Consider the following 10701-nt stretch of genomic DNA (forward strand, 5'->3'; position numbering starts at 1 on the left):
TTTTATTACCCACTGGATTAAAGACCTATACCCTCTCTGGGATGTTTTAGAGGCCACAAGTGCCACTACAGCTTGGACTTAGGCAAGTCAATGGTTCAGATAGTTAGGATGAGCTATACCTATCCCCCCTCTATTTTAGTAGCTCCATAAAATTCTAAGGGGTGCTGCTTTTGCTATTTGGCTTTGTTTCTTGGAGACAAGTTTTCATTGTGTAGGCCAGCTACTCTTAAGCTCATTATATAGCCCAGGATGGCTTTCAACTCATTACCTTTTGGGATTTGCCTCTTCAGGGCTGTAATTACAAATGTATACCATGCCTGGCTTGGGTACAGTCCTGGATAGTTTTATGTCAACTTGACACAAGCTAAAGGAAGCAACATCAATTCAGAAAATGTTTCCATAAGATCCGGTTGTAGGAGATCTTAATTAGTGATTGATGGGGAAGAGCCCAGTCCATTGTGGGTGGTGCCATCCCTGGGCTGGTGGTTCTAGGTTCTATAGGCAAGCAGCCTGAGTATCTAAGGGCTTCCATTGCTGTGAAGAGACACCATGACCACAGCAACTCTTATAAAGGACAACACTTATCTGGGGCTGGCTTACAGGCTCAGAGGTTTAGTCCATTATTGTCATGGCAACAAGTATGGTAACATGTATACAAATATGCAGCGCACATGCTGGAGGAGCTGAGAGTTCTGCATCTGGATCTGCAGGCAGCAGGAAGGGACTGCTACACTGGGTGTGGCTTGAGCATCTGAAACCTCAAAGTCCAGCCCCTAGTGACACACTTCCTCCAACAAAGCCACTCCTACTCCAGCAAGGCCACACCCCTAATAATGCCACTCCTTTTGAGCCTATGGGGGTAGGAGGTTTATTTCTTTCAAACCATCACACTGAGCAGTACCTCTTCATGGCCACTGTATCAGCTCCTCTCTCCAGGTCCATGTTGAAGGGCTCTAGCAGGCCCGAGCATGGCAGACATGGAGCCTGCAGACAGGTTTTACCTTTTACCTGCTCCTCTTTACTGAACCGTTAGATTATATTCCTAAAGCTAGCCGCAAAGGTCCATTCCCTTATTCCCTTATTCAATATTCCCTTATTGAATCAGCATGGACTGATTCAAAACACTAAGATTTGGCAATCAAATTCATTATTTGGCTAATACAATCAGAATAATACAAACTCACTGTAGCATAGATTACCCCCTTTCCCTTAAAAACCCACTTCTGCCAAAAAAGTAAAAAAATACAAAAGGATCAAGGTGGTATATACCCTTAATCCCAACACTTTAGAGGCAGAGGAAGGTTCAAGGCCAGCCTGGTCTACAGAGTAAAATACAGGACAACCAGGCCTACACAGAGAAACCCTATCTTGGAAAACCAAAATCCAAAAACCAAACCAAGCCAAATCAAACAACTACCCACCCACTCATTAGGTCTTTTGCTTACTGCTGTTCTTGCTGCTGCTGCTGCTGCCGCCGCCACCGCCGCTGCCGTTGCCTTTGCAGCCTTCCTGCCTACCCTCCATCCCCCACTTGCCGCCTCCAGGGTAATAAATCTCTTTTGGGCTGAGAACTTGGTGTCCAGGTATGTCCTGTACCAACTCCAAGGAGGCCAACCTCCCCTAGACCTGCCCTAGTTGAGTTCTGGCCCATGACTTCCTTAAATGATGAACAGTGATTTGGAAGTGTAAGCCAGACAAACCCTTGCCTCCTCAAATTGCTTTGGTCATGCTGTTTTTATCATAGCAACAGAAGTTCTAAGTAGGACAGGTATCTTGGTTTTATTTAGTAGGGTCACTGATAATACTGTAATTTGAACCTCAGCCTTAAAAAAGTATGTATGATATTTTAGGGGGCACTTGTGTGACACAGTGTGTGTGTGTGTGTGTAGGTCCGAGGACAATTTTGTGTAGTCAGTGTGGTGATAAGATTCAGGTTGTCAAACTTACATGGCAAAGGCTTTACTCATTGAACAATCTTGCTGGCCCTAACCCCTATCAGAAAAGCTTGCCATGGGTACATTTCCACAGGCATTAAAATTAATTTAGAATTTTTACTATAGAGGAAGAAACTGCCAACTGATACCCTTGATTTTCAGTTGTTCATGAAGCAATTCATTAAGTTTTGTACTTTTACTTGGGACTCCCAGTTAGGCCTTGGCTCTGTTTTCTCTTGCTATGACTTAGAGGCCTGTGGTTACTGATTATACTCTGCGTGTGTCCCTCTGCTCATCCTACTGAAAGGATATACAGGGTAGGGGACCTCCTCCATGACAACTGTCACCTTCTTGGCTGAAGGTAACAGCTCCTAAGCAAGGCGCACCTAAGGAAGGACCCTGATAAATGGCGGCATGTACGCTGTTATTCCTGAAGGATGCTAGCCGAGGCCTGGCAAACATGGCTGTAGCAGACCTTGTTCTTCTCTCCCATTCCCTGTGCCTGTCTAAAAACCATTAGATTATATTCCTAAAGGAGCCCTCAAGCTCCATTCCCTTATTTGGTTCCTTCCTCCTCCTGAGACTGACCACCAAGGTCCAGCTATCAAAGTATTGAAGTCCAGTGACCATAAGCCCCTTTTGGCTCACCTAATTAACATGTACAATTAAAATTAAACACCTCATCCTAACAAGTGTTGTACCTTTAAAAATGACCATTTTTCTATGGGCCACTTTGTCCCCTCTCTATCCACAGGCAGTCCTTTGTCCCTCTGGGACAAATATCCCTTCCCCCCCTCCTTCATCCTCTATCTCCACTCTTTGTCTTTTATTCCCTGCTCTCTGTCCCTCTGGGGCAAATAAATCTCCTTTGTGTGGAGAATTGGGTCTTTCAATCCAAGACTTCTCCTGGGGAGATGAAGCACACCCTTGACTTCAGACAGGGAGCTAATAACAGATCAAAGTATGGGTATGGACACCACCACAGTCGGATTGGGTGAAGCAATGAGTTTCATTGGGGTTACTTACAGGAGCAGACATGACTCAAAGACAGATGTACCACTAAACCCCACCACAGCACAAATGATGGCTCACAAAAGCTGAGCATCTGGAGTGCACTCCACTGTCTGCAGGCAGTTCAACAGGCTGAAGAGCGTACTTTCCAATGGCTCAGTTGATCTAAACTTCTTTAAGGCGGCTCAGCCAGTCTCAGCTTCTTCCAGGCAGATGGTTTCTTTTGAGAGTCTTCTTTGTAGCCTAGTTTGCCCAAGAGTGACTCAGCAGTCTTTGTTGGTTTCCTCAGGGAGCAGTCTTCTAATCTGGTAAATTTCAGGGACTTCCTAAAACTATTTAGAGTTGTTTACTTTCTGTGTTGAGGAGCTTCCCTGAAAGATGGAATGTTTCAACCTCAGAGGAAAGTGCTAAACAATTAACGCAATTGTTATTCTTGTAAAAAGAATCCATTAGTGTATCTAATGGTGGTCCAGTAGGGTCGTGACCCCTTTTGGCCAGAGTCAAGAATCAAACCTTCACTTTCTAAAGAAATCCATGGGTAGAGTTCCAATGTCTGGTTTTCTTTGTACTCCTGAGTTTGGGAATCTATGTCAGCAGCATCAGAAGGTGGTGCTTTGAGAAGCATCTGCTTTTAGGAAGGCAGACTTTAGCAGGCCGCAGTGTGACTCCCCTTTCTCCACATCCATGACCACCTTGTTATTGCATCCAATGCCATAATCCCCAAAGTGCTTTATAAATGAGGGACCCGGGCCTCACTGAGACCCAGTGAGACTCATTCCCCCAGGTTAGGATCAGACACAGTTTATGCTGGACCTAAGACACGTGGTTCAAGGTGAGATACAGAGATGGTTAGGCCAAGGTACTATGTACCCCAAATTTCTTTCTATAAGGACAAGCAGAAAGGGGGTTCCAGCTCTAGTCATCTGTTCCTAAACTGCAGTTGCTGAGACTGTCAACTTGGATCAGTAACGTGTCACACTCAGGAGAGTTGAGCAAGCGCAGCAGAAGGTAGCACCGTGGCTAACGAACTATGCTCACAGCGCACAGCAGTGTCAGTCAGCCAAAAAGAGAGCCCCATCCGAGCTGGTCGTCATCTAGACACCCTGCCTGCTGCGCCACTGGCTGGGGTGACAAAACGTGTTGAAGTGCTGAGGGGCAAAGCTGTCCAAAGCTCCATTCTAAGTTCTAGGCAGAAGCGAGACAAGGTGGAGAAAACCTGCTTAAAGTGGCTGTGGAGGGGGCAGGGGATGGAAAGGAGAAGACTGTGTGAGAGAAGATAACGTTTTAGTTAACTATATGGACAGTCCAAGGAGTATTAAGTTCTCCGTCTGTGGTGTGGGAGGAGAGACAGGAGTGAACAGTGGATGAAGGCAAGAGCCTCTTGTTATTAGGGATGCTGTTGACAGCTGGGTCAAAGGTCAAAGGTCAAAGAAGGGCCAGTGTGCTGGTGCCAAACCTGTAATCCCTACCTCTAAGGAGTGTGAGTTCTAGCCCTTATCTCAAACAAACAAACAAACAAACAAACACAAACACCCACAAACAAAAACATTCTGTGGACTAGAGGACTTGAGTATCAAGTAGGAACAGTATTCAGTCTCTATGCCTCCGTTTCCTTATCTGTAAAATGAGGGCATATTAGTTCACTAGGGTGACTGTAATAAAGTATTACAAATGGGTGGCATTCTAATTTACTACTGCTGTAATAAATGACACAGCCATGGGATTATAGGTGCATGCTGCTGCACCTTGCCTTAAAACAACAAATGTGTGTGTGTGAGACACACACACACACACACACACACACACACACACACACGCACACGCACGCACACGCACGCTCACTTGTGATGCAGACCCTGGAAGGGATGAACCAAGAGCATGAAATCCCCCTAGAACTTAGTTACAGGTAGCTGTGAGCCCTGGATATGAGTAGTTCTGGGAACTGTGTCCTCTGGAATTGCTCCTAACCTCTGAGTCATCTTTCTAGCCCTATCCCTGGATTTTCAGGAGGGCTCTAGAGACCCAAACTCAGGCCTTCTTGCTTGTGTGGTAAATATTTCAATGATAGCTATCTCCTCATCCAAAAATGTCTTAGTTTGTGAACCAGAAGCCTGGTCCCCTCTCAATACAGGGTCTTGCTCTACAGTCTAGTCTACCCTCTTAACCCCCTCCCCGCTTCAGCGTCTCCAGGCGGGGGGGTGGGGGTGGGGGTGGGGTGGGGTGGGGGTGTGTGTGTGACCTACCTGGCTTGAATGGCCATTTTGCTCAGAACTTCACAGGCATGCAGCAGGTCTTCAATAACTTTTTTTGCTAACTTTTTCTGAAAGTCATGCTTTTGTATATAAGGGACCATGCTTAGCTCTGAGGCCACGGGCAGTAGCAGGCAGCATGGCGAGGTACTTAGGAGTGAGATGTTCAGGAGGTTCTCATGTTAGATTCCTTTATTATGCTCCTAGAAACACTCTGATTTGAATTTGTGTGTCTCCTTCTGGGACTTGTGGTGGTTTGAATAAGAATGGCCTCTACAGACTCATATATTTGAATGCTTTGGCACTGGGCAGTGGTACTATTTGAAAGGATTAGAAGGATTAGGAGGTGTGGCCTTATTGGAATAATCATGTCACTGGGATTGGACTTTTTTGGTTTCAAAAGCCCTTGCTAGGTCCAGAAAGTTCTACCTCAGTTTCTGTCTATCCTTGGGGATTGAGGCTATGAGAGATTTTGTGATACAGCAAACAAAGAGCCTGGTCTTAGTCACCGGCTGAAGTAGGGCACTCTGCCTTTACTAAGGATGTAGTTCTCATTTCCTGCTCAGGGTCTGCATGCCAGCATGCTTCCTGCCAGGGTGATAGGGATTAATCCTCTGAAACTGTAAGCAAGCCTGGGTTAAATGCTTGCTTCTACAAGATTTGCCTTGGTTATTGTGTCTCTTCACAGCAGTAGAACATTGACTAAGACAGCCTGTGACTGAGACTAGGTTCTTTGTTTTTTGCTGTAACACCAAATCTCTTTATAGCCTCAGTCCCCAGGAATAGCCAGAAACTGAAGAACTTTCTGGTTTCTTTAACATCTCAGTTGTACCATTTGATGTTTTTCTGGAAGCTGTCTTGTGAGAGGACATGTGATGTTTTGCTGAAAACAGACACTTGAGAGGACACGTGATGTAAGAAAGGACATAAATGGAATCCCAAAGACAGGGAGAGGATGCTTTTGCAATGCTATGCCTCGTAACTCTTCGATGGTTTTTGTTGGTCTTCACTTTGTAGAGAGAAACTCACCGAAGAACTTCTTATGGTATTCCAGCAGATTCTGGTTGCTTCCGCTGACTCATGCTGATTCAGCAGAGCCTGCTGTTTCTATTGGATCATGCCACTGCTACTGATTCATGTTTGATGTTTGCTATTAAACTGGTCTGCTGGTATCCTGACAACAAAGAGTGGAATTGCCCAAGGAACTACTTCTAAACAAGTCCACAACACTCTATTAACCTTTTCCCCCTACCTCTGGTCAGTGCATTAGAAGGAAGGTTGAAGTGTTTAAGAACCCTAAATAAAATAGGTTCTGAAAAAAAATCTAAGCCAGGGCCAGAAACTCAGCCAGGATCTACTCCCTGGTTCCTTAGAGACCACCCACTAGAGAAATAGGAACTTTTCTCTATTTCCTCAACAGTATCTACCAGACTTTTAAAATCAGTTAATTGAGGATCATAGACTGAGAAATTAAATCTTTGCCTCCTTTAGCTTCAAGGACGGAGAGAAACAAAATGCTCCTCAGAGTTGGAGTCCCACCCCAAGGTGGGTCGTCTCTGATGAGGTTGCTAGGTACACAGACAACTAGATAATTAGATAGCTAGGAAGCTCAAAAGCCAGACAACAAGCCACCGAACAGCTTGGCAGCCAGACAGGGGCATAGCTCTGTCTGAGGGGATGTTTGCTGGCTCAGAGTTTCTAGCTCTATCCACCCTGTTTTTAGGCCTGAGCTAATCAACCAACCAGACTTATGTGAAACTGCTCCCGAGACTTGAGTAACTATGAAGAGGAGGACTCTCTGCAGGACAGGCTGTGAGGCAGTCAGGTCTGAAGTTGCCACAGCGCTGTAAACACAAGATAGGAGTCAACCCAGAGGAAGGCAGGAAAGAAACAAACATTGCTTGAGCCCTGAGCAAGCCATTCCTGAATCCACAAACATATTCGATTACAGAAACCAGGGAATTCTCTTTTTACAGAAGCCACTTTGCTGTCTGTTTATTCCTTCTCATGGGGAGTGCGCTGACTGGTACCTTTGCTCCCCTGCCTGCTCAGAGAGGCTGAGGCTTTTCCTAGCCTGGGAATGGCTTCTTGGAAAACTGTTCATTTGGGATGCTGGGCTTCAACCAGAGTTTATTTTAAACGAGTTGGGCTCACAAATGTATCCTTTACGCTTCTAGGGCTATGGCTCTCTCAAAGATAGCCTTTCCACCCCACTCTGTTGACAAATGGAGCGGAATGTTTGCACTATTCCCTGGAGAGGTGTGGGGCAGAAACACAGCTCCCTGCAATCTGGCTCTGCGTGTCTAAGAAATTCTTGCTCTGGAAGTGGAGCAGGTTCACCTACAGTCCTTTCTTCATTTGGTAACTAGCGGCCCGGGGCACCACCCCAAATTCTCTGCCCTGCCTTCTTCGGTTTCCCAACCTTTTCCCTATGCCTGTTTCTAAAGAGCATACAGCAGAAGCTAAGCACCTGATTTTGTCAGAAAATCCTGTCTATGCCCCAAACTCAGCCTGCAAGCACCAGCAACTGCCTGTGTGGTTGCAGACCAGCAGACAGTACCAGTGTCTGCCTAGAGACGGTTCTGGCCTGCACCTGTAGGAGTGGCTGTGTTTGAAGGGGCCTCTAGGGATTCTGGTCCTTTAGGGATTCTGATGCAGAACCACAGCTTGAACCCAATACCATGCAGAAAGCACCAAGAAGATGCTCTGGTGCCAGCCTGTGTTGCCTTGCAGCAGGTGTCTTGCCACAGCTGCAGTGGGTGAGCGCTGGCAGTTTTGCTTCCGGCCATCGTTTTTCCCCATGCCCAGAAATGCCTACTTGGCTCTTTGGGTCCCAGCCAGCGACTGAAGGACACAGATACACAGGGCTGGTCCCCTGGCCTCTTGGTCTCCTGGTCTCCTGGTGAGAGACTGGTGTGAATTACTTTCTAGAGCCCTTTTACAAGTTAGGCACCTACCGGACTTCAGTGGCTCCGGTTTTCTGCTGCTCTTAGATGCCTAGAGCCACTGTTGGTAGCAACAGGTATGACTTACCACACAATACCCTGCTGTAAAAGTGAAACAGTCCCTTGGCTCAGCTGTGCAAAACTAAAATAACCCTGGTTGCAAGGCGCTGTCTGCCAGGCTGGCAGCTGTCTAGGCTGATTACACACCACTCGGGCTGCCTAGAGAGTCACCCAGGTTGGTGTGTCAGATGCCCGGTGGCCAGCAACAGCTGAACCTGGCTCATTTTCCTCTTGGCCTCAAAAATCAGGATGCAACATCTGGCCCACATCTCACAGGGACGCACTTCACAGGGAGTGGCTGTATTCCTTTTTTCCTGACCTCAGACCACATCAATCTCACACAATGAGTTCCTTGGGTTTACTTGCAGAAGCATGGGTGAGGTGCTGTAGGAGCAAAGGGAGGGAGTCGTTTACAGGAATGTGGGTGAGGTTTGCTCAATGAAATGTGGGCGCCTCCAAAACAGTGTAACCTGGGACGACAACTTCCCCACAGCTTACTAGCTGCAGTCTCCCTTCAGATGTCCTTCCTCTCTCTAGAAAGTATTATGTGTGCTTCTAACCGGGAGTGTGAAAGCCACATGTGTTATGTTTCTATAAAAAAAAAGAAAAGGAAAAGAAGACAGGGGTATGCTTGGTGGAGGCACGGTATGGTGTCGGGGAGGGGGTGCCTCTGTGGGCCCATGCTGGGGCATCCTCCCCCTGAGGTACCGGCCACATGACAATATAGTATAGAATAGAGTTTATTTAGGGCATTGGGAGGGGAATTGAGGGAGTAGAGACAGAGAAAGGCAGAGGCAATGAGAGACAGAGACAGAGAGACAAAGAGGAGTAGAGGCTGGCCATGAGCACGTGGAGAGAGGTGGAGGGGAGAAGGGCAGAGGGGAAAGAGGGTAAGAGAGCAAGAAGAGTGAGGAGGGGTCAGGCACATCTGGCTGCAGTTGCCAGGTAACCATGGGGCGGAGCCTAGACGAAATGCCAACACGTGCAGGGGGAATAGCTATGAATGTGCCTAATATAAACTCATACATTTATTAAAAACATCCTGAGACGACTTCCTGATTTTTCTTTTGTAACTTGTATTAGTTATTTTCTTTTCTATTACTGTGACAAAACACCATGACCAAGAAAACTTATAAAAGAGTGCTCCTGATGACAGAGCCAGAGCCTGGCCCCAGGAACAGCAGAGAGCTCACATCTTGAACTATGAGCAAGAGGCAGAGAACGAGATGGGCACGCAGAAGTCTTCTGAAACCTCAGTGTGCCCCTCACTCCTCCCAATCCATCACAAACAAACTGGGGACCAAGTATTCAGACCCCCTCTAATCTATAATGCAAACTGCATTTAGTCCAACCTCAAAAACCTCCACAGTCGTTCACAGTCTCAACACTCAAAAGTTCAAAGTATATTCTGAGACTCAAGGCAATCTCCTAACTATAGCCTCCTGTAAGATAAAAAAGCAACTTACACACTTCCAACTCACAATGGCACGGAACATATGTTACCATTCCAAAAGGGAGAATAGAAAACAGAGAAATTATTGGATTGAAATATGACAGAAACTCAGCAGGGCGAACTCCAAGTCCTGCAGCTTTGTGCGTCTGATGTCAAAGGGTTTTGATGGCTCTATCCTTCCAGCTTTGCCGCCTGCATCACATCACATCACATCACATCACATCACTTCTCTCTCTCTCTCTCTCTCTCTCTCTCTCTCTCTCTCTCTCTCTCTCTCCACTTGTTCCACACCGTGTCTGTAGCTCTTGTTAGCAGACGTTTCCCAGTTCTGATACCTCCCAACATCTTGGGGTCCCCAGTGCCACAGACAAAGATTCATAATTTCTTTACTCTTTTATCCTTCTGGACTCTGAAGCAGGACCATGTGGATGGCTTTGCTAAATTCCACTCCCAGCTTAGGATTCGACCTCACCCCCTTGGATCACATTGGCGGCAGCTTTTGTTTCTTGTTCCTGTCTAGGAGTAGAAAAGTCCTTTTCCATTCACAAGTTGGAAGGCTGGCGGGGGTGGGGGCTTGTCCTAAGAGTACCCCTCCCTGTGTTACAGTACAGACTTGGCGCCTCCTTGATAGGAATAATGAAGGATATTAGTTGTAGTCTCTCTCTTCTGGCATAAAGCTTGGCTTTAGTCCGCCAGTGTCCTCTTATCCAAATTGTACATTTTATCTTTTTTTCCTTTTCTTTGTTTTGTTTTGTTTTGCTTTGTTTTGTTTTGTTTTGTTTTGTTTGAGACAGGGTTTCTCTACATAGCCTGGCAGTCCTGGAACTTATGCTGTAGACCAGGCTGGCTTTGAACCCAGAGATCCAACTGCCCCTGTCTCCAGAGTGATGGGATTACAGGTGTGCCCCTACTACCACCTGGCTCATTTTGTTTATTTTTTGTTCCATTTCTCTTTTCATTGTAGACCTGTGCAAGACTGATTATTACTAACACATGACAAAGTCAATATGAGAGGTCTTGATATCTCTTTCACACTTAACAAAAAGTTT

Source organism: Apodemus sylvaticus, chromosome 5 (genome assembly GCF_947179515.1).
Source record: "Apodemus sylvaticus chromosome 5, mApoSyl1.1, whole genome shotgun sequence".
NCBI classification, from domain to species: domain Eukaryota; kingdom Metazoa; phylum Chordata; class Mammalia; order Rodentia; family Muridae; genus Apodemus; species Apodemus sylvaticus.